Below are 25440 nucleotides of genomic sequence, written 5' to 3'. Positions count from 1 at the left end.
GAAAGAAAGAAAGAAAGAAAAAGGCAGTAATAACTACTAACATTTATAAGTATACCTAATGTGCCCTGTATTGTTCAAAGTGGTAGTTTTTTTTGTTTTTGTTTTTGGTTTTTTTTTGGGGGGGGGTCTTTTTAAGACAGGGTCTCGCTATGCAGTTCAGGCTGGCCTTGAGCTCACGTTGCAGCCCAGGCTGGTCTCGAACTTACAATGATCCTCCTACCTCAGTCTCCTGAGTGCTGGAATCGCAGGCATGAGATAACTAGAAGACCACCACAGCTCGAAGTTTTTTTTTTTTGCATCTAATTTACACAGTCCTCATAAGAACCACAAGCACCATTCGTATCACCATTTCCCAGATGAGGGCATTGAAACTTACAGAGAGCCTAAGTACATAGCCGGCAATTTGATAGATGAGGTTTTGCACCAAGGATAACTGCAGGACCCTACTCTTAGCTAGGCTGTCCTGCTAAAAAGAATAAGAGGGACTGGGCTAGGGGTGCAGGAGCCAATGAACTACAAAGCCTTGGGCATACATTTTTTCAGGGAATGGATACAGAAATAAGAGAAGAGAGCCAAGTGTACATACGGGAAATCTGATGAGGGATGGGAGGTGCCAAAGAAGACAACATAGTTTGCGCTAATTAGAAGAGTGCATGACGGGGTCCCAAGCAGGGAGCATCACTGGAAAGGAACTGAGGAGCTCATCCACCATTCTCCTATGAAACCATCTTTAGGGGCAGGCAGAGGTTATATTCCCCTCCAAGGGGTTTAGCTGTAACCACCAATAGCATAGAATTAAGGATAACTACAACGATTCCCAAGCTGAAACATAAAAAGTCTGCTGACATATCCCATCAATGCCTCTTCTCACTAAAGGCCAAGATTGTTTCTCTCCAGAGTGTTCAAGTTTATTTGAAACTAGGAGAAAGCTAATTGTTTCTTAAGTTTAATCTTTCCCATTAAAGCTGGAGATATCCAGACACAGAAGAGCTGATTTGCTCACCCCTTTGCTTCTCCAGAGTGACACCACTGGAAAACTCCCTCGGAGGACATGAGGAGCTGCCCCGGCACAGCGACCCCAAGGAGCCTTCTGCTTATTCACACACAGACCCTCTCCAGCATTGCCTGTACAAACTAGCTCACTGCGTTGGAAACAGAACAATGGTTATAGAGTGTATACAGTCAGCCCTTTGCGTCTGCAGCTTTTTGGGCCGCTGATTCAACCAACCACAAATTGAACATATTCAGGAAAAAAAATTGTATCTGTACTGAACACATATAGATGTTGTATTCTTGTCACTATTCCTCAAACAACACAAGATAGCAACTATTTCCACAACACTTACTTGTGTTCAGTGTTGTAAACAATTTAGACATGCAGTGTTCAGGAAAATGTGTGTTGGTTCCATGCCCATGCTGTACCATGGTATATGAAAGACCTCGGTTTCTATAGATTTTGGTATCTGTGGGATTTTAAAATCTGTAAAGGAATGCTCTTGGATACTGAGGGATGACTGTATTATTAAGGATAGTGTCTCTGACATGATTCCTTCACCTGTAAATGAGAGACAGTTGAAACACTGACAATCAGCTATATGTTGATGTGACATTCTGAAGGCTATACGGGCCAGTGGCAAGGAGAATAGAGTTGGTACCTCCATGCATAGCTTTAAGAGTTCACCAGGTACAGGACTTGGGGTGAGATTTCTCGGCTTAGATGTGCACATGTTAGATGTGGTTGGGACAGGACTCTGAAACGGAAAATTTATTTCAAAATGAGAATAATTCAGGTGTACCCATTGCTTTTATTCTTCTTTTTTAGATCTTACCAAGCTACTGGAATAGTTACTGAACTCAAGCATGCTCTTAGTCAATGACCAGGCCAGGTAGTGGTGTCAGACCTTTCCACTAGAAATTTCCTCACACTCTGAGCCTTTCTTGTCTCCCTGAGTGGCTCACTAGCTATCACAAGAAGATTGACTTTTGTCTGTAAGCTTCCAGGACAAAGAAAGTGTTCAGTCTTCTTCTCAGGAAATAAACTAAAATTAGTCCTGATGGTTGTTGCTGTAGTTCTCTGCATTCAATGACCTGTTGGAGGTTTCTCTGAAATATTTTGAGAATCTAGTGTCAGAGGAAAGTTTCAAGGGTATTGCGGAGTTAGGCAAAGTGGAGTTTTGTGTGGTGTGGGAACAGTTTCCCACCTCTGTGGGTTGGACGCCCTCATCAGCCAAACAAGATAATAACATCTAAGACGTGGGGATTTTGTGAGGAATTAATGTAACAGTGCAAATCAAGACTCCAGCAGTGGTTTTCAAAGCGAGATCATGAACTAAATTGTAGCAACTTGTAAGTTACTACTATCAGCTTTAGTCCATTTTCTTCTTCTCTCTTTCTTTCTTAGTTTTCTTTTTCCTTATCTCTTCCTGACATCAAAGGACAAATTTCTTATTATTTCTTCCTGAAGCAAATAAGCCTATGCCTCATGCTGGGAAGTAGAGTCCCACCGGTGAGCTCCATGATGAAAGTTCACTCGGCCCTTCTCATGACCTCCCTGCAGCAATCCACCTCTAAGCTGAGTCCCCACAGGGTTAGGTAGAGAAGTTCCAGGTATTAGTGTGTCCCCTGGCTGTAGTTTGCAAGGTGCACCTTACTGGTGTTCCACTTCTGCGATCACTGGTCTTCTGCTGTTGAGTCAATTCTAATGACCCTCTCTTGACTGCTGAAGTCAGAGCAGCTCAGTGAGTTTGGCAGTCTTCCTTCCTGGGTTCACCTTCCTTCCTGGGTTCACTTTCCTCCCTGGGTTCACCTTCCTTCCTGGGTTCACCTTCCTGGGCTCGGGCTCCTCAGTCAGCTTAGTTCACATGGAAGAGGTGTCAGTGGGTTCTGCATTACTCCTCCTCCCCAAAGCCAGCTCCTAAAACAAAGAAGCAAGAAGCAGGCTGTTAGCATGTCTCTCTCCTTGGTTAATGCTGGCCCAAACCCAGTGGGCTCCTACATCAGGAAGTATCAGCTCCCAGAGGAATAACAATGGAAACTCACTCTAAGTCTTTAACCATTAGGTCAATCCTACAGTGACTTTTAAATTTTGGTTCTTTTTCTATCACAAGGAGTGGTGATTAGGAACATGTGTTTGGAAAGACTATTTGCATACTTTTGAATTAACAAAATTAGAAAACCAAGGGTAACCTGGATTCTTCTGTTGAGATAGTCACTGCCTCCCCTAACAATTTCTAAAATCCTGTGTTATGATCTTTGATTCTAGTTCTCACATTCACCATTGTAGTTGAGTCAGTTAAAAGTGTTTGTTTTTATACTGAACATTATATGTTCCACATGTTCTATAGAGTTTTCCCTCTAGGTAAATTCCATTTATGTATACTTATCAGTCAGCAATATAACCAGACTCACAAATATTAATATATATATGGTTTTTTTGCTAGAGGCCCCATTTATTCTTAATTTTTATGTAGGACTAAGTTTTTCAAAGTCTTATTTTTCTGTTACCCAGTTCTGGATCCTTAAGATTTAACACACACAAAGTAACAAGATTTGAAATCTTGGTCTGATGTGTAACTATAGCAGGAATTTACCTGGGCTGCACTTCAGAATTATATTCACCTATTTAAAAAACAAATATATCCTTTACTGTGTGTCAGGCACTGCTCTAAGTGCTTTATAAATAACAAGTTAGCTAACCCTAATAATTCTATGAATAGGTATTATTATTGTTCCCATTTTACATATGGAAAACCATGGCACATGTTGTTTAAATAATGTCAAATAGCTAATACATAAATGGCAGAACCTGGACAAATATTTACTTTCATTCATTTTAATTTTGTTTTCATGAATTTTCATTATTCAGACTGAACCTTCAGTACAGTATAATTCATTGCCAAAGAAAAAAGTGTTCTTCATACATTCACTGTCAGGGCAAGCATAAATTTTGAACTGTGCTGATCCATTTTGCAGCAGCATCTGGTGACCAAAAGCATGCATTTGCAAAACATCCAGCCGGATCAAGGGTTCAGAAAGAGAACCAGCCAGCTGCCAACAGGTGCTCCAGCCCAGGGTGTCCAACCACTGTGGGCTCACTCACTGAGGCAGTGTTCACGCCCATAGTTTTTTCAAGTGGTTTTGCTCCATACATGTTCCAATGTCTAATCTCAAGTCACCTGTCTTGTTAAGTTCTATTTTCTCTTCTGTGCTGTGAAGCTTAGTTTTAACTAGAGTGCTCCTTGCTGTCATTTACCCTTGCCCAGTCTAAAAGCAGATCCCCTTGGCTTCCAGTTGTCAGCCAACCTTTGCCCGTGGAGGTGGCACTCCCTGGCCATCCACCTATACAAGACCAGCACATGATATTTGAAGAAGAGTCTCTGCTGTTTCTCAGGAAATTAACCCTTCTGTACCATTTACATTAGCTCCTGCCCTATTTCCAGACACATGGAAAGGAACAAAAACCTTATACTGATGGAAGTAAAGTACCAGAATCACTAGAATGATGAAGCCCTTTGAGATCCTAGTTATGTAATCTAGCTCCTTTTTTTAGATGATGGAAGCCTTAAGTACACTAGCCTTGAAATAAATTTCCTAGTGTAGGGAACCGCTCAGACTGAGTCAAAGCTTGGAGCATACAAGGATGCCTCGGGACAGACTTGAGGGCATGACCCTGTTGTCAACACAAGTGCACATCAGGGTATAGTCAAAAATAATTATATAGCCATGAGTTAGTGATGGACAGCTGTGCATGCACTAATGAGGCCAGCATGTAAGAATGTAAATAGGTGTTAACAACTTGTATAAAAGTATACAATAAAGATGCAGGTGACTCTATCCTTTGGTCTACTCTGCCTCTTGTTGCTGCTGATGTCTTGCACACATATGTTCTTTATACTGGGGACCTCACGAGTGAAAATTTCCCTTGGGCTCCCCAAATAGGTTGACATCTAGCCTTATTTTTTATGTGATAGACAACTTTTATGTTTGGTGGGATACCCTCTTTACCTAACCTTGGCTCATTCATCAGATCACAGCATAAATATAAATTCTAACAAAAACTTGCTAAGCCACATCTAGATTAATATCCATTATATGTGCATCGTACTCTGCACTCCTTCATGATACTTAATCTAAATAAAATAATTATTTGGGAATTGCTTGCTTGGTGTGGATCTTTCATCAATAAATATGAGTTCTAGAAGGTCAAGGATATATCTTTTATGCACATCAGTGCATCCTGGTGCCTAACACAGTTCCTGGCATTTATTGGGTGCTGTAAAGGTTCTTTTCAACAGAGCACTAAGGTCAATACCAGCAAGAGAAAGAAACTATGGCTACTGTGTATATCTTCAGCTGGGCCTTACATTAGGATATCTGGATTCTGCTCTTTTCTCCATCTGAGAAAGATACATGACCCCAATTAAGTACATAACTGAAGTCACTACAGACTTCTTCTCACAAATTATCCTTGACTATGTGAGTGGCTCTTTCTAAGGCTACAGAGCTAAGTAACAAGGATACTTCTTCAGTGGCCCACAGCCCACCATGTAGAGAAGCCCACTGTGACTTTACTACCTTCATGGTGAGGGGATTTGGGCATTATAGGAAGAAGTTTCCATCTCAGATAATTTGATTGGCTCAGTTCTAGTTTTTACAAATCTAGATAAGTCTTCAGCACCTTCTCTGGTCATGCTCTATCTCTTGCTATGTTTGATAATGCTGACAGAAAAATTGTTCAAAAGTTCTAATCATTGAGCCCCTAGATCAAGGGGCTCTTTGTTGCTCTTTTCAGCACTTCTAGAACCATGTAAGAAGTTTCTTTTTTTATCCTGCACATGTATTTGAGGAAAGTCTTGTTAAATTCTGAAAGAGATATATTTGTGATATATGGACAGTATCCCCCTTTTTTTAACACTGGTTGTTTCCAAAACCTTAATGAGAAATGTTTGAATTTGAACAACTGAGTGTCAAAATAACAATCTGATGATTCCGCAATGTCAGCCAAGGATAGTGTTTGAGTCTATCTCTAGAAATTCAGTCTCTGTCCTGCTATGTTCCTTATAATTTATCTTGAAGAGAGCTGTTTTATGTTGTTGTTACTACTGTTCTATTTAATTTCTTGTCTGAAATGTTTGCAAAATCTTCCTGGCTAAGAGTGAAGGCTCTGACTATGACATTTTGAGGCCTGGAAGGATTGTGATTTCTTACTATGAGGTCTCCCATTAAGAGGAATTTGAAAGATAACAAAAAATCCACAAGGCTTTCTGAAATCCCTTCTATTTCCCTCCACATTTCTAAGGCCTTAATTTCACAGAGAGCAAATTCACATTGCTTCATAAGAAAGACAAACTGATCTCTGATGTGATACCTGATTACCATCTTAGTGTCTTCTGTCATGTTAGCTTTCCCTTCGATGCCTCAAGGGGCAGACGTTAAAGGTATGAATTTGGGGATAAAAAAAGATTTAAAACCACCCATTAAATATGATTTCCCCTAGGTACAAGAAGAAAGAAAAAAACTCAGTCTCTCACACACTCATGTAATTTCTTCTCCTCCATGGTTTATGAATTATTTTATTATAGGTGTAATCTGTCTCCTTGGGCAAGCTAAAAAACAAATCTATTTTTTTTAGCAGAACAGAGATAAAAGAAGAAGATGTAGAATAACAGAAAGGATATGGAAGTCAATCTAATCAGTCCCGTTATAAGAACACACCCTCTGTATACTTATTAGAGCACATGTTTTCTGTCTGTGCCATATACATACTCTTTGCTTTGGACATAGTATTCCAAAGGTTTGTGTGTTGAAAATCTGGTGCTCAGTATGATGCTAGGAACCTCAAGAGGCAGGGCTTAGTGGGAGATCATTGGGGGTACTGTCCTCAGAAGAGGTAAAGGACCCAATTACTTGTCTTCAGAGTTGGATGTTATAAAAGGGTGAGTCAGGTGCCTCTCTGTTTCTGGCTTCCAGTCTCATTGTGTGAGCTCCTCTTCATGAGTTCTGACCATTGTGATGCCCTCTGCCATGTCGCCCACAGCAGAGGCTGAACAGACAAGACTGTCCTGTCTTGAGCTGACAGCTTCGAAACTTGTGAGAATAAATGAAGCTCTTTTCTTTTTGTATTCCCCAACCTCAAGTATTTTGTTTCTGCAACAGAAAACAGACCAATGCAATATGTATTTTATATATGTGAGATTAACAAGGATTGGAGGGAGAAAATGGACAGGAGAGGGATCCTGCTCAGACCATAAACTTTCTTCACTCAGAAACATCTTCCTGTGTATTTTCCTGGACTTTCTATTTCTGTGTCTTATGCACTGAAATATACATGTTAAAAAAAAAAAAAGAAGCATCACAAATTCCATGTAGCAAACCTTGTAGCACAAATCGAAGCTCTTCACCTCTGACACCAGAAACTGTTAAATCCCCTGTAGCTGGCTGAGTGTGATGGAACATTCTTCCCTAGCCTGGCTCCCTGAATGATAATAGATATCACTTTCACTCAGCTACAGCTTTTGCCAAGGAACAGCAATTTATATTTTCCCCTTACTTCTCATAAAGAACCCCATAAACCTGCCTCAAGTGCACAGCAAAAATTTTAAAAGCCCCCGAATAATACTACATTTGAGTTTCTGTTGATTTCTTTTTTCTATAGTTTTTCAAGTATCTTTCTAATGCCCAGCACCCTGAGCATTTTCCTGAACTATCTCAATTAAAGATGTTTTGTCCTGGTTTTGAACATTCTTGTCAACAAGGGAACATACCCCCCGCCCCCAAAAAAGAGGTAATAAATATTTTCATTAGTGTGTGACTGGCACTTTTACAAAGAAAAAACACACTGGCTGGGTTGTTATATGTGGATTTATTCATATTTTAGAGCCCTTCTCAAGTAAGTTGTTCAAGGGACTGTGGCTGCGTTTCCACACCAGCAGCTCCACAGTCTGTCTGCCCACCAGTAGGTACTGAGGGAATTAGGCAGGGCGAGATTCCTGGCCTGGAAATTCTTCTGAGACTAGTCTTGTGAAAAACTGCATCTGCTTTGTTTTCAGAGAGCCTAAGAATTTGGTGAGGGTTTTAACTTTTTCTCCTCCAGTGATTTTGAAGTTTTGTAATTTTTGGCAGCATATGTGTATGTATATGTGTGTAAGTATATACAATTAATGCACATATAACTATGTAATTCACAGAGTGTATATATGTATTCATGTGTATAATTAATATCTAGTATAGATAGTATAAAACTCGCATATAATTTGTGTGATGTTTAATATATACATATATATGTATTACACAAAGTTTTATATGCTATCTCCATTATGACTTTTCCTGTTTAATTTGGTTTCTTTCTTTCTCTTTCTTTCTTTCTTTCTTTCTTTCTTTCTTTCTTTCTTTCTTTCTTTCTTTCTTTTTCTTTCCTTCTCTTTTTTCTTTCTCTCTTTTTTCTTTCCTTCTTTCCTTCTTTCTTTCTTCTGTTCTTTCTTTCTTTCGTTTGCCAGATACCCCAGAAAATGAAGAATGTCCATAAACTCATTCAAGGACAACTTGGTACACAGTAGTAATTGCCCAAACAGTGGTAAGCCCTGTGACAAAAGTATGCAGACAATGGAGAGTGATGGAAAGGGGTTGGGCTTGTCAACAAATTGAAGCAGATGGGATCAAATCCTGAGCCTCTTTCTCATTCTGTGTTCTAGGGACAGCTTGTTAAACTTCCATGAGCCCTGAGTTTATTTATTTACAAAATATAGCTAGTAATTTTACCTATGTCATAAAGTTATCATGAAGATTGGAAATTATATTGATAAAAATACCAAGCATTGCACCTGCCAGAGGTGCACTCAGTAGAGTAGCACTTTGTGTTAATATTGACTGTCACGAGCATTCCAGGGGTATGCTGCTTTGCACACAAAAATGTATCTGTATAGGAAATGAAGGCCACATCTCATGCATGGTTCTATCAAATTTTATGGCTTCCATGTTCTCAAGGTATGGGAGAGTGCCTATTCACAGTAAGATGAAATAAAAAAAAAGAAAGCAGATTTGTCCGGACGCAGCTATGACACACACCATAGTTGGCACATGGTAGAATGCTCCTAAATAGCAGAAGCCAGTCATTGTATCAGTGTGCATAAACTTGAATGAAGGCTGATCCGTCCCTCAATAGCCTTAAGGCAAGCCTCCAAGAACTCAGATCGAAAACCCCATGCATAGCCATAAATGATTATGACAACTTCATTACCCCCCGAGGTGTCACATATCCTAATTTCTTATCACATATTCTTTCACCATGCACAAGCCACATACACAGACTGACATAGGTGTAATACAAACTCAAATAGCAACCCTGTATTTGAGTGATCTGTAATCACCTTAAATCATGCTGATCATCATGCTAGTTATCAGTTTGAGATACTTTTTGAATATGAAGTCAGCACATAAATCAACCAACCAGCCAATTAATCAGCCCAGGCCACCATCCAGAGTTGGGATTAGATGCACCCCGAGCAACAGCTTACATAGAGACAGGTGCAGGGTGTGAATTCTCCCACTTGCTCCACCTCCTCAAAGTATTGACCCAGTACTTAGCAATGGTGTCCAAGTTGCTCCCTGTAGCACAGCCGTTGGATCCTGTCAAGCCTGGTAGTCTATAAGGACTGAACTAAACCACAGCTCACTTTGCTGGGCCCCTGACATTCTTCCTAGTTTTTCCTTAATTTTCAAGTAGGTGGATTACATTGTGTTTTCCTAATCACTGGCTAGGATCCAGCTTTGAATTCATTGATATCCCACAACTTTTTATTTATTTTACTGTTCATACTATCTGTGCCTGATGTACTAGCTTGGAATTCCTGTTACTGACACTTTCTGAACTACTGTCTGAATTCTATTTTGTCTTAAGCTTCAATTCTGCCTCACAGGAGCCAACAGTGCTCCTGAGTTTACTTTTCAATGCACTCATACTGTTTTCATGCATAGAATTTCCCCCTGCCTGAAGCTCACTAGGCCTTCGTTTTGGACTAGCGCTTCTATCTCTACACTATGCCCATCTTACCATGATATGGGTAAATTACATATTATCTCTCTAACCAGCTGTAGATAGCAGTTCTAACCACACCATCACCACATGCATGATATTTGGTTTATAAACTCCAGGCAGCTTTCCCTAAGCACTGGACCTGCACATTTTCTGTGCGTTAACTATCCAGCACTAATGCTTCCAACGCATACTTTGCACATCTCTCTCATTACATTTCTTCTTTGTTTTGTCAGTGTTGATAAATCATTCCCATGAAAGTGCAAGTTGTTGAAAAGCAGAGCAGTGTCTGAGTCATCCTTCCATCGCCATCTCCAATCCATAGTAAATTAATGAATGAAATAGGTGCCTTCAGCTCTCAGATTCAATAATTTAGAAATCTATTAGTACTGACTCATCTAATTCTGAAGTCTACAAAAAGCCAAAAGGTAGAATGAGGTATTACATACACTTTGCTTCTTTATTCCTAATGCCTTTTCCACAGTAATAAATTGTGGCTCTGCTGAGATCTATTAACAACAAAAACAAAATAAGAGCTGCCATTAGTAAAGCACTGGCTGTTAGCCACCTACCGTGGTAAAGGTCCATATAAATTCTCTCAATTTTCCTCCACCTCCTACATTATCTTCCCACTATGGAACAGAAAACAGTGAAAATCAAAGTTATTAGGTGAGGAAGAAATGTTTTCTTTCTCTGAGAGGCTTTGTGTAAAACTTCTGTTTTGGTTGATGCTTTTGGGCAAAGCTCAGTCTCCGAGCATAGTAAACTTAAATTTTCCTTCTTCATATACCAGAAACAAGCCAGGTTTGCACGATGCAATTGATAGTTTTCTAACATCATTGTGGCGCAGGAATTCCAATCTCTGTAGTATGTCATAGCTAATGCTATTACATTTTGACTTTGGGCTATTCAGGCATGAAATGGGTTTTTAATCCCTTTCTTTGGGCTGGTAGTTCTCAAGTAGTTCTGAGCAGTGCTTGTAAAAAAAAGGGACCTGTATCCACCTAGGTAGATTGGGCCTAGGGATTTAGCTCAGCGGCAAAGTGCCTGCCTGGCAAGCACAAGGTTGTGAGTTAGATTCCCGGTTCCGGAGAAAAATAAAACAAAACAAAACAACAACAACAAAAAACACTTAGGTAGATCATTTGGTTCACCCATAGCAATCAGTAAGATGGCAAATACTGCAGATAGATCCATCTGCAAATCAGTCTTCTGCTCCTATGAAATGGCTGGTTGTCCTTTGTTTGGATGACAAATTACTTGGTCCTTATTTTTGTCTGAACATGCTTTATAAAGTGAGGATGATACTATTTAGTCTAAAAACATCTATTCGCTCTTAGATTTCCGTCCTAGAGCCTTTACGCCATTTTCTATCTTGGAAAAGTAACATCTTAGAAAACAAAACATAACTTACTAGGAATAACTCAAATAATATTTGTTTTCCTGTTAGTATTAAGGTAGTAAGTTGGCCCATGTCTCTTAATTTCAAATTTGACTTTGGAACCTTAAGTACTTCTAAATACAGAGTCCCAAAAGAATACAAATCAAGCTGTATCTGATCTGGATTGGTTCTAGGGGCGACGTGCTTTCCCTGGCTCTGGGCCAAGCCACAGTTGCTCCTGTGAAGCTGCTGGAGTGAGATGAGCCAGTGTATGCTAGTGGCAAATAATTGAATTTTGCTGCTGCTTAGATTTTTCAAAAACGTGAACTATCTAGGCATCTTTGTTATTGGCAAAGAATGACAGCCATATTCTCGCAGAGCAGCCTTTCCCACAGCAAGCTCCAGTTCTCATCTGCTGCAACTCTTCTCTGCACAGTGGGGGAAAAGCAGGCACCAGAAGAAGCATTAGATTCAAAACCACGTCTTCGGCTCTCTTTCTAAATAAAATTCCTGGGCCCCTTAGTGATAAGAAACAATGCCTGTCTAACTCATGCCCCCCAGACATTAGCTTCCTTTCTGTCCTGAATGTCCAACTTTTTTTCCTTTGCTTCTTATTTGAACAGCACACCCTCAAATGATGGGAACAGTAGGTGTGACAATTCTCCACCTCTTTCTCTTTTCAAGCTTGTGACCTGCACAGGAGCTTAAGTGTGGAAAGGACCTTGATTATGAGAGTAATGGTGAGGGCTAGGGATGTGGCTCAGCAGTAGAGCACTGATACACTGGCAAGCACAAGGTCATGAGTTCGATTCCTGATACCAGAGAAAAACAAAACAAAACAAAACAAAACAACAACAAAAAAACCACTTGGGTAGTTCATTTGGTTCACCCATAGCAATCAATAAGATGGCAAATACTGCAGATAGCTCTGCAGTATTCTATTGCCAGTATGGAAATACAAATAGTGAAAGTGAAAAAAAAATCTATACTAAAATACTGATAATGGTACTACTTCAAAATATCTCATAAAGCTATGAGCAACCTTCAGTCTTCACCAGCTGTAGTTAAAGCTTTGAATCACATCATCGCATTTCTAACATTTGGCCTGCAGACTACAATGACTGAGTTGTTAAGATCCTTTACACCCCTGTCACCGTATATCTCGTTACAGTTGTCATACAGAATCTCCGACTACCATACATTCTTCTTTATTTTCCCTCTATGACTCAATAATCTGGTTTACTCGAATTCAAATATCATACAAATTTAAGGAATTTACCCATGTGTATTGAATACATTTATTTTTAACACAAGAAAAACAAGAAGTTAAAATATATTCCTACCAACACATTGTGGTCGTTTCTCATTGGAATATAAATTTGGCTCAACATATCAAAGTTATATTAAAAATCAGATGAGGTAAGTAACTAACAAAAAAAATTGGGCTGATTGCCAATTACACTAGAAAGGAGACAGTCTCAAGGTCGAGCAAGGTTTGTAGTCTTTCTGCAACACAGCAGGCAAATTTTGAGACAAATAATGCCATATAATTCCCTTCAATAAACAGCTCTGAGTTCATGAGTCATTCTGTGAGCACTCAACAACTGGCTCATAAATACCACACACCATCTGTCGCCAGAATTTATGAAATCCTTGCCAACAACGTGTTAGGGCTAAAATTTCTACCTCTTTCCTCCCCCTCCTCTGGATCATAACTGGAAGTTGTTTGCAAAAACTTATGGAATTTTGTAACAGGGGCAACAATAAACTAAAACTTTCTTTGTGATAATTTGCTCCTGAAGTTAATAATGTATTTTCTGGTTGCATACAATGATTATGTTTTGCTAAAGAAAAACTCAAGAAATTTTTAGAACCCCAGTTTAAGCAAAATTATTCTTTATTTGAAGTACCTCTATGCACTTTACTTAGCATTAACTGGAGATATGTATGTGTGTGTAGGTGTGTAGATATATGTAATTATATGGAGTTTGTATATAAATATGGTTTCAGAAATCTCACAGATATTATTTCATTTGACAGTATTTTGTTTGATCTTGAACTAATAACCTTTGAATTAGTCATCACACTAGGCTCATATATTCAAGTAATATTATTTTTCAAAGTGAATGTATATACTGCAAATTTTTTATTTTTCTATTTTTGTGTTTAATTCACGCACAGTAAAAGTCATCTGTTCCTTTATTTTTGTTTGTTTGTTTTTTGTTTTTTGTTTTTCCAGTACCAGGAATCGAACTCATAACGTTGCACTTGCCAGGCAGATGCTGTGCTGCTGAGCTAAATCCCCAGCCCCAAGTCACCTGTTTCTTAGTGAGCTTTGAGAAATGTGTGTCACCACCTCTACAGTTAATTGTAGAATGAGTCTATCATCCATTTTTCTTTGAAATCAACAACTCCCCACGTGTTTTCTGCCCTATAGTTCTGTCTTTGAAAGAATGTTATATAAATGCTATTATAAAGTATGTAGTTCTTTGAGTCTAGCTTCTTTCACTTAGAAAATGCATCTAAATTTCTTTAATGTAGTTTTGTCTATCGGTCTTTTTCATTCATTTTTATTGATGGGTAACATCTCATTGTCGAAATGTACCACCATTCATCAACTGAAGGACACTTAGGTTATTTTCAGTTTTAGGAGATTACATATAAAGCTGCTTTAAAAACTCACATATCAATTACTGTGTGAATATAGATTTGAAATTCTTTCAGGTGAATATTTAAGACTAGGACTTTTAGATTACATGATCAATGTACACACAAATTCATACCAAAATGCCAAACTATTTTCCAAAATATTTGGAGCCATTTTGCACTCCCACTAGGAAAATATGAAAATTCTAGTTCCCCCAAATTTTCATTAAAACTGGGTAATGTCAGTAAAATTCTATAAATAAAATTTTTTTTAATCTTTTTTTTTTGAGACAGGGTCTTGCTATGCAGTTCAGGCTAGCCTTGAGCTCACTTTGTAGCCCAGGCCGGTCTTGAACTTGCAACGATCCTCCTGCCTCAACCTCCTGAGTGCTGGGAAGCGTGCGCCACCATGCCCAGCTTATATGTAAAACTTGATCCATTTGTAGGACAGTGGATGCTCCTTGAGATTAAAATGATATGTGAAATAAATCAGATGCATAAACCTAAATATCACATCATTTCTATTATATGAGAAATCCAAAGTATAAATAATGAGTAAAATAAAAGATAATAGGAAATAAGAAGATGGATCTTTTGCAAAAGGGAGGTGGACCAAGAGATGGAGGGAAGGGAGGAGGGAGAGGAGGGGAAGGTAATAAGAAGAAAAAGAGTTAAATTGTGCCATGTACATGCACCAGCTCTCCACAAAGGATGTAATCATTAGTTACTGCAAACATGGAGTAATATAATATAGGTATTCGTGAAATTGCCATGATTCTTTGTGAAGCTAATGCTGTCTTTGATTTTGATTGCAGTTGTATTCCAAGGAAAAGTAAAATCACAGAATAAACTTTATCTTCTCAGGTGGGTGTTTTGCTTTGAATTTACTGACTTTCTCAATTTCTGAAATTTAACTTGATTTGAGACATCACCGTGTACAAAGTCCATAGGGTGGACATGCACATGCTGCAATTATTTTTCATGTCCTCAGGAAGCACTGCCAAATTTCCCTGACTCATGGATACTGATCCTTTCTTCTTGTACTTTGGATATACTAAGTTTCATGGAGGAATGCAGAACATGAAACTATAGAATGCTGAAAACAAAACAAGGTCTTAGTAAAGATGTTGTAACCTGGAGGGAACTAGGTCTCACCTATTTTTCCAACTCTGTTGTCCTTTTTCTGTCACCTGAACTGGATTCCTTAGTCACAATTTGAAAAAAGAATTGCTTTAGTAAACTTGCCACTTTAATGTCTTAGTATTTTTTAGCATATTAACAAAGTGGTATACCTATCATCACTAATTTCTGAGTGTTTTCATTACCCCAGAGGAACCCCACACACTTCAGGTCACTCCTTATACGTCCCTCTGTCCAACCCCTGATGATCCCTAATATACTTTCTGTGTTTATGGATTTTCTTATTCTGGACAGCTCTTGTACATGGATTATATAACACATGACCTTTTCTGTTAGCTTTCTTTACATAGCATACTATTTTTAAAGTTCAACTATATTGTACTATCATCACAGTAGTTTTTAAGGCCAAAGAAAATCTTGATCTAGAATGAGAAATCCGGTCACAAATAAAATTTCATCATTATTTGTTTACCTACTACTCACCAACTGACTATCATTTGAGTGTCCTCTCTCTCTGGGGACAAGTTTCATGTTTGAAGTCGTCCTGAGTCTGCTCTGAGCAGTAGTACAATTGTTGGATTATATGGTAAACTATATGTATAACATTTTGAGAAACCGAAAATACATTTGTTCCCAAGGCAGCAGTACCATGTAACACTCCTATCACCAGTGTGGGGGTCCTAATTTCTCTACACCCTCACAAAACTTTCTATTTTCTGTCTTTTTCATCAAAACAGTCAATTGTTCTAAAGTGACAACTAATTGTATTTCCATAATGACTCATAATATTGAGTATTTTTCCTCATGGGTTATTTGCATATATTTTCTGAAGAAATGTTTATTATAGTCATTGGACAATTTATAAATTAGGATATTTGTGCTTTTGTTGTTGAGTTTTAAGTTTACATAGTTTAGATACAAGTTCATTATCATATGTGCAATTTGCAAATATTTTCTCCCATTCCATGAATTATCTTTCATATTCTTGATTTTCTTTGAAGCCAAAAGATTTTAATTTTGAAGAAATCCAAATTTATCTAACTAGCATTTTAAAAATTTGTCTAGCTTGGTGTCATAACCAAGAAATAATTGCCTAAAATGAGGTATGAAGATGTATTCTTGTGTGTCTTTCCAGAAGTTTTAGAGTTGTAGTTCTTTAGGTCTATGATTGATACCTTATTCACCTTTATTTATTCTTTTACTTAGAAAGCAAACTATGCACATCATTTCTACAGTTTTCCTTATTAGAACTGGAATTTATTGACCAGGATTATCAAATACAACTATTCAATGATACTACGTGGTTCCATTTACTACCAAGTCACTGATACTTCTGGAGAATAATCTATCCTTCTAGTTCCATGAAGAAAAGCAAGCTAGAAATGTGGATGTCTAAGTCAATGCTTATTCTTTTCACAGAAGATTCTTTCTAGAAAGCATTATTTTATCTGTTATCTTTCTCCCAAATTTCAAAAAGAGCAAATTTATATTCAGTTAAAGATATCAACACCCATTAGATTTTTAATCTACAATAGCTTAAGGATTTTGGGTAATTGAAACATGAAGTTTTAAATTAGGGTGCTCAATCTTCTAATGTTTTTGTGTTTTTAAAATAAACAGAGTGGGGACTGGAGATTTAGCTCAGAGGCACAGCGCCTGTCTGGCAAGCGCGAGGTCATGAGTTTGACTCCCGGTACCACAAAAAAACCAAAAATAAAGTAAAATAAAATAAACAGAGTGGCTGAAAACACAAACTGTTGAAACATTGATATTATTCAAGACATCAAATGGTTTTGGGCCAATTATCTGTCAAATTGCATCTTCATCCTTTCTGTTTTTTGCTTTAGCAAACAGAGATCTAGCTAATAAATTACTTTTCTCTACCCAAGTTTCTCTCTTGAAAATTAGGACACTAATACTAATTTCTTCCTCCTTTTCAGGGGCTAATGCTGTGTTGGAGAAATATTCATGTTTTGCATCAGAACTTCTAGAATGGCAAAATGTGGAGAGCCCAGGAGTCTTTGGTCAGGAAAAAAAAACTTCTTGGTGTTATGTCATATATGATTGATAAATAACCAACAGATTGACTTTTATCAGGCATAACAAAAGAGTTTGAGGATGCTGTTCCCTACCGAGACGTGTTCATCAGCTTCTGGACCACATCTGTTAGCACAGAATCTTCTTGGAGTTAAGCAGTTAGGATCAACTCAAAATTTTGTCTTTGTGAATGTCAAAAGTTAGTAATCATTGCTACATGCTCTGATGCCTCTCTGCTCTGTTCTTAAGAAAATACTCTTAGTGAAGTGTTTGGGAAAAACATTTTTTAAGAAAGAAATTCTTCGGTCACGCCCCTGAATATGAGAATGTATCCTAGCATGGAAAGATCTACGACTTATTGTGTAGAAAATAGATACCGTATGTAATGTGTTTATGTATATCTTGAGACAAAAAACTAATGGTTTAAGGAAGGTTAGACAGCTACTTTCCAGACTTTGCTGAAAAACTCTATTGTCATTGCTGTGTTTTTATATCATCTTTTCCTTTTCAAACAGTTGAAACCATGAAAGAGGATAAATGACATCTCCGGAATCAAAAAACCAGCAATATCATTGGGTACATGCATGAAGAAGGTGGTGATAATTTTTTGTGCTATATCATTCCACAATCTTAAATGAACTTTGGTGAGAAAGAATACCTATCTATTTATCTGTCTGTCTATCTTTCTATCTATCTATCTATCTATCTATCTATCATCTATCTATCTAATCTCTATCTCTAACCATCTATATATCTACTGGAAAATCCCTCCCTCAAATACCTTCTTGGATAAATAGAGGTGAAAAACACAAAGCAGAATTTACTCTGATGTTGGATAAACTATGTAGTCATTAGGTATATAAAAAGCAAAAGAAAACTATTCAAAAAACAAGTTTCACAAGGCTCCAAAAGATTTCTTAACACATAACCGTGTGTGGAAAACAGCAAGGTTTGCTAAGTATTTTCCTTTCACCCACCCAAAATGTGAGTGAGTCCATTTTGAAAATTACAACTCTTAAAACTAATTATGGTGTCTTGAATTTATTTTTGGTTCAAATTGCTGAGAAATATGACCTAGGCTTAAGTTCTAAATCTTCCAAACATTTTAAAATATCAAGTTTATTTTAGTAAATGTTTAATCCATTTAGTATTTATCTTGGTTAATGGCAGAGTATCCATTGCCTTTTGGATGCTTTTGTTTGTTTGTCTGTTTATTTTTGAGACAAGGACTTGCTATATATTTGAGGCTGGGCTTGATCTCACTGTGTAGCTCAGATTGGTTTCAAGGTTGTCCTCCTACCTCCTCTCTAGCTGCTGGGGAGGCAGGAGATTAGGGCATGGCCAGCCGACTGAGCAAGTGGGAGTAACCTGTCAATCAAGAGACTCAGGACATATGTGCCCAAGCCTTGCACCTGGAGCCAATCAGAAAATGCTGTCTTCTATTATTTGGAACAAGATCAAGCACATTTTTCATAGGATGGCCTAGATCTGACTATCAGCTTGAGAAATGGGGGATACAAGAGGATGGCCATTAACTTCCTGGCCACTGTGAGCTCTCTCTTTCAGTAGCCTGCCCTCACTTTGCAGGCTGTACTTCTTTTCTTATCTTTAATACATGTAGAACCTCACTGTGTGTGCCTTGACCAATTCTTTGCTCAGGACAACAAGAACCTGGAAAGGATCTCTGGAAAGGCCACTCGAGAGCCCAAGTAACACTGAGATTACAGGCATGTGCCACCATGCCCAGCAAATCCTACAGCAACTGGTATTCGCAGGTAGTCTGCCAGCCAAATGCTCACCTGGCCTGGTGTATTTAGCTTCTGAGATCATGTTCAAGGTGGTATGGCAGTAGGTCATTTTGGTTTCACTTTTACCTGTTGGGATCTATTATTTTTGGTACAATGATTCCTTGTTCCTCAGATGCTTATTTGTGTCAAAAAACTGGAGTTATGTGACTCCAGTTACAAAAGAAGGAGCATTTGTTATGCTTCCAGCACTCTCTGGCTTTGTTTTCTATTACCCAAGGAGGAAGCTATCAAAAATAACTGTTGAGAGATGACAAGTATCTTGGCTATTCAAGTCAGGAGTAGAAATAATAATTTTTTCATGGATTTTGTACTTCCAGAAGTATGAATTATTCATGATGTGCCAGTTGGGGTAAAAATCAGCTCAATGATAGATTTGAGCCAGCAGCAGAAAATTTGCCAAGGAAAGTTGCAATGTAGTAGAACCTAAAAATGTAGTCATGCCGTTCAAACGTGTCTCTGCTTCTTTAGTCTCAAAGTTAAATCCTGAAAGTTTGTAACTTGTAACTGCAAAGAAGAACTAATGATTTTCTAAACTTGCATTGACCTTTTACTTTGAATTATGAAAGACAGTAGTCCCTAAGGATCTTCCGTGAAAGAAGAATGATGCTTTATCCTAGAATTAGCTATTTTGTATTTCCCCTGTCTGTAGCAGGGAGACAGAATTCACAAAGCAGTCATCTACTTAGCCCTATGTATTTAGCCATGGCCCCAAACAGTGAATGTGTTCCTTTGGTTCAAGGTAGCAAAGAGGTGCCTGGCAACCATTCAAGTTGTCTGGCCTTCAGAGGGTCCCCTCCATGTTGTACTGCCTCATCTCTCTCCAGGTAGCAACATCCTATATAAACCTGTCTTTCACTTAAACCCAGGCCTGTGAGAGAAAAGGGCATTGATAAAGTATGCATCTGAAGAAAGGCGCAACCATTAAAAGTTACACAACCTGTTTGTTTCTCTCCAAGTGATTTCTCAGGGCTATGGTGAATCTCTTTGATGTGGCTCCAGGGAAGTACCTTTCAGTAGTCCACAATTAAAAGGATCAGAAACGAGTAAGAAAGCAATTCAGTAAGCCAGTTCTGAATAAGACTGAGTAGTAAAAAGGGGAAAGGACAACCAGAGACACTAAAAAGAAAATTCAGGTGGATGAAAGAGGAGAAACTAGTGGGAGAAAATCAGTCCTAGGTTTTAGACTCTGGAGCCACAGTTGATCTGAAGAAACAGTTTGGAAAACCCCATACTGTTTAACAAGTGAGGCGAGAGTGAGGATTTCACAAAGCATTTCGAATACAGGAATATCCTACACGAAACTCTCTACACAAACTGAGTTTAAGTCACTCTGCTGGCATCTCTTTTTTTCAGTGTCCTTTATTTTAGTGCTTCTAGTTCCTTATTATTTTACAAAAAAATTACTTTATAATAAGACTTCTGACACTGTAACAGTATGACCTTTCTAGTCACACTAGAAGACAAAGCTCAAAGAAAAAACCAAAAATACCTAAGTTATTTCAGTGTTTTCTTTTTCTTACTCTGTTTATATCCTCTTATGGGATAAGAGTATGTAGTTCAATCAGGGCCGTGTGTGTGGATCTAAGAAATCAAGGACTAGTTGGACATCACTAGAAAAGTAATATAAGTTGAACACGTTCATACCTCTGTGAAAACCAAGAGTGTGTATAACTACACATCAAACAATGTCCAGAGGAGGTCCAGAAAAGGACAATTATAGTAAGAAAGCAGAAGCGAAAGCCATACTGTCATAAACCAAACAAACAAACAAACAAAATCAAATTAGTTCTATGTAGCATATGACTGTGATTTACACTGTCAGAAAATGGTGACTTGGATGAGGGCAGCACCCTTATTCCTTGCACTTATATCATTGAGAACCTCCTTGGCAAACTCATCTTCCTTAGCATGGTTTTCCAAATCTTTTGTAATCTGACATCCTTTTTCTTCTCCAGCTTGAACTCCTAACCCTGGAGTCCACTTCCCACCACCTCCACCATGCTAAAGTTCTAGCCATCTTGAGCTTCTTTCAGGGCTCCCTGCAAGATTTTGATGTTACAGGATTTTGGTCTCAGTTATCATTTCCTCTGAACACTCCTCCCGAGTCCCCTAGTCAGTAGAAGGTATTCCTTGAAGGGAGACTAATTGGAAGTGTCTTATTAGCCAAAATTAGCCAATACTGCATGAGTCAAATTAGACCAGTATAATTATCTTCTGGGTAGTAGTTGGTTTGGAATCTAAGACAATAATCTACGTCAGTTAGAAGAGATAGGAGGAAAAATAAATTTAGCTGTGGTATTATTGTGGAGCATACTTAAACCATTTGTATGGTTAACTAATAACCATAAGCATAATAACAAAAACCAGCTTTCTGAGAATGACAGAGATGCCCAGTGTCTTGGTTGCTTTTCTGTCTTTGCTGAGACAAAATAACCAATGCCCAAAATGAAGGGAGGAAAGGTTTATTTAGTTTACAGTTTGTGGAGGTTTCAGTCCATACTTGGATGGCTCTGAGGCAGAAGACAGCAAAGTAACAAGAGCAAAGGGGGGAATGGCAGCCGGACAAAAGGGAGGAATGGCGGCAAGCAACCTCTTTCCCTGCCTTACATTGTAAGCAGGCTACCCCCACCTAAGGGGTCATATGGCTCTCACATACTCTCCATGCTTTCCTCTTGCACAGGCTCAGAATGTATACAAAGTAAGCACCCTGGCTTCCTGCTGAGTTACTTAGCCAAACCTCTACACTGCACAAGTTGACACAATGTATGAACTATAACACCCAGCAAGAAGCAAAGGTACATGGTCATGTGGCTTTAGGTAGATAAAGAACAAGAAACTGATTGTCTTTTTTTCCAGACAACTCTATTTCCTACTCTTTGGTTTTCCTGTAATCTTTCATGAAATTCACTAACATGTTAAATTAGGAGTAGCAAGCCAGGTGTGCTGGCACATACTTGTAATTCTAGTACTTTGGGAGGCCGAGGCAGAGGATTGCAAATTCAAGACCAACCTGGGAAATTTAGTAATGTAGCATGACCCTGTCTAAAATTAAAAATGAAAAAGGGCTGAGGATGGTGCTAGTTGTATAGGTTCTCGCTTCAATTCCTAGTACCACAAAATAAAAATAAAAATAATCGCCAGTCCCTGATATGCTTAATGGGTTTGCTACTAACATGCGAATGATTCTTGACAAAAACAAACCTTCTGTGTCACCTTATACAGCTTTGTCCTTTTTTCAGCATCACACTTACCATTCTTTGTTTTTGTGTCTTAACCAGAATTTTCCACTGTGCTCTGCCTCCATGAGGACAAGCGCTGTATGTACCAGAGTCACAACTTGTAGCACAATGCACTTAACATGTAAGAAAATAAATATTTGTCAAATTAATGTACAATTTCTTACCTAATTCCTATTTGTATTACTTGACTGGAATGCACCATGGGATATTCTCTCCTTTGGCTGTCAAAGTTTCAAGTGCTAACCTTTGATGTGCAGTAGGGAAGAATTCTTCATGAAGGGAATAATGCCAAACGTTCTTAATGAATTTGTGTGACATCAGCTTACATCACATTGGAGAGCTAAGTAGGTCTCACGTTCTCCCTTCTTTCTATCTTGTTTTCAGACTGTAAAAATAGACCATTTGTCAGTGCAAACACTGGAAGATGAAGTTTTTCTTTGTTTGTCTTATTGGGGATTGAATTTAGGGCCTTGCACTGAGCTACATCCCTAGCTGTTCTTTTATTTTTATTTGGAGGTGAGGACTTGGCAAGTTGCCCAGTCTGGGCTTGAACATGTGATCCTCCTGCTTCAGCCTCCCAAGTAGCTGGAATTCAGGTACATGCCACTGCATTTAGCTGAAGACATGAAGTTTTTGGAAAGAGCTCAATTCTTATGTTTTGTAACAAGACCTCAGTTTCTTACTTGGTTGAGAATCAGAATCAGGATTTTGGTCTCAGTTATCTTCTGCAACATACTAACTCCCAGATCCCATAACAGTTTCAACGTAAATCTTTATAGAATCTTTTGAATGATTCTGAATCCTAAGGAAGTTTCTTGACTTTGGTGTCTTGATTGATCTTAGACTAAGTTTCAGAAACATCTTTAGGAATCATAGACATCCATAATGTGAAAATATGTGGATCCTACCTTAAACTAATTGCTGTCAACTAGTCACCCATTTATTCCACCCACAAATAATTTATTAAGAATTCTCTATAGTGCTTTTGTGGTCTTTAGAACAGGTCTGAAGTTAGACCTCAGCTTTGGGAGCAACTTAAGAACAGATTGATCCCCTTTAACCATCACATTTCTATAATAAATACTATTCTGAATATGACACTGTAATGTTGACAGTGAGATCATAAAATCATACCTCTATGTCTACTCCAACCCAAATACAATTCTGAATTCTTTCTCTGCAGAGTGTCGTTGAACAGAAGAAAAGACCTCCAGCTACTCAGGGAAGCGGTTTGGAAAAGGGCTTTTGATCATGCTAGCAGGTGGAAGCCTAGTAGATCAAGTCCTGGAAAAGAAAAGACAAGATAAATTTGTGAAATGACTGTTTTTCATCTGATAATAAAAGAGTTTAAACATCTTGAACCTCCTTGCCAATTAAGGCTTTGAGATTTTGCTGTCCCTCAAACACCAGGCAACATAGAGTAATCAAAGAAAAACTAGAGCAAAAAAAGGCGCTATGTTCAGAATGGAAAACTCGGAGCAGTAAAGATGTTAACTTTCTCCAAATTGACTATAGTTTAATGAAATTCCTGTCAAAAACCCAGCAAAGTTTCTTTTTTGTAGCTATAAACAATTGGATTCTCATATTTGTATAGAAAGACATGATTTAAAGTAGCAAAACCAACTTTGAAGTGACATAATACAGTTAGAGAAATCACTTTTCTAGACATCAAGGGTTATACACTTGGCAAAAGAGAATCTAATAATGATAGACCACTAGACCACTAGAAACAGAATAGAAAAACAGAAATAGACCCCAAAAATATGTTCAATGAGTTGTTTACAGAAGCAAAAAAGCAATTCAGTATATGATGAAAAATCTTTGGAATAAATGTTGCCAGTGATTATATAGCCCAAGGATAGAAAATCAAAAAACAAAAAGAAATATCTCAACTTAAACCTCACATTTCATGCAGAAATTAACTCAAAATAGGTCATGGACTTGAATGTAAAACACAAAACTGTATGTTTTTTAAGAAACAAAAAGAATAGATATCTCCAGAACCTAGAGCTGGATAAAGACTTCTCTGCCTTAACATTGAAAGTTTAATCCATAAGAGGAAAAATTGATAAACTGAACCAAATCAAAATGCAAACTTTTATTCTGTGAAGCATAGGTAAAGAAGATGAAAAGCCAAACTACTAGAGCAAAGTATTTTTATATCATATATTTAACAAAAGACTTTAATTTGGAATATATAAGACTTTCAAACTTTGACAGCAAAAGAGGAAAAAAAGAAGAGCTCTTTCATTGAAGATAATGGCAAAGAAATACACGGAAATATGTTTAGCATCTTCAGTTGTTGAGGAAATATAAAGTAAAATCCATAAAGAGATATCACCACACAAATAGCAAAATGACTAAAATAAAAATTAGTGATAACGAATTTCAATGAAGATATGAAGAAACTGAATCACTCATATTGCTGGTGGCTGTGTAATATGGCATAGTCACTTTAAAAATTGTTTGGAAATTTACATTAGACTGAACATGCATTTGCCATGTCATTCAGTAATAGAACTCCTTAGTGTCTGTCCCAGATTAGTAAATAATTGTGTTTGCATGAAACCACTTATGAGAATGGAATAGTTATAATATCTGTATTCATAACAATCTCACACTGAAAAAGTCTTAAATGTCCTTCAATGGGTGAATAGTTAAACTAATCATGATACATTCATACCATGGAATATTACTAGGCAGTAAAAAGGAACAAACTATACACAATATGATAGACAGATTCATGTTCCCACCTCCCCAAAAAGTGTATAGATGTATACTCTCTAATCCCTGGGACCTGTGAAAATATAATGTATGGCACAGTGTTCTTTGCAAGTATACCAAAGTTATGGCTTGTAAAATGGTATTATCCTGCATTATAAGATAAGTGTAACCTAATCACATCAAATCCTAAAAGCAGAAATGTTTCTCTGGCTGGAGTCAGACGGGCTGTAGCACAAAGAGAAATCAGAGGATACAAGCATGCGAGGGGCTCTATCTGCTCTTGGTGGAGGTGGAACCACACCAGTGATAGAAAAGATACTAACAGCGTCCACAAGAGAAGACTGGCTCCGGGTGACAAGCAGCAAGGAAATGGGAACCTCTGTCCTACTACTGCCAGACGCTGAATCTAGTCAAGATCCTGAACAAACCTGGAAG

At 38.0% G+C, this 25440-nt stretch overlaps 1 long non-coding RNA gene across 2 annotated transcripts; it reads right to left on the bottom strand.

The window, feature by feature from the left end:
• Positions 1-1785: 1785 nt before the first annotated feature.
• Positions 1786-22559, bottom strand: LOC102007799. 2 transcript variants are annotated; one of them, XR_261467.1, is made up of 4 exons: positions 22446-22559; positions 10603-10662; positions 6766-7146; positions 1786-2914 (listed from the first exon to the last, which is right to left on the bottom strand). It is a non-coding gene; the product is annotated as an uncharacterized LOC102007799 (long non-coding RNA). The 2 variants fall into 2 exon arrangements; XR_261466.1 differs by lacking the exon at positions 6766-7146.
• Positions 22560-25440: the final 2881 nt, after the last annotated feature.

Source organism: Chinchilla lanigera, unplaced genomic scaffold (assembly GCF_000276665.1).
Source record: "Chinchilla lanigera isolate Chin_1 unplaced genomic scaffold, ChiLan1.0 scaffold00030, whole genome shotgun sequence".
In the NCBI taxonomy this organism is placed as follows: Eukaryota; Metazoa; Chordata; class Mammalia; order Rodentia; family Chinchillidae; genus Chinchilla; species Chinchilla lanigera.
Note: the sequence above shows the minus strand (reverse complement) of the source record. Positions and strands in the feature narration are given on the sequence as shown.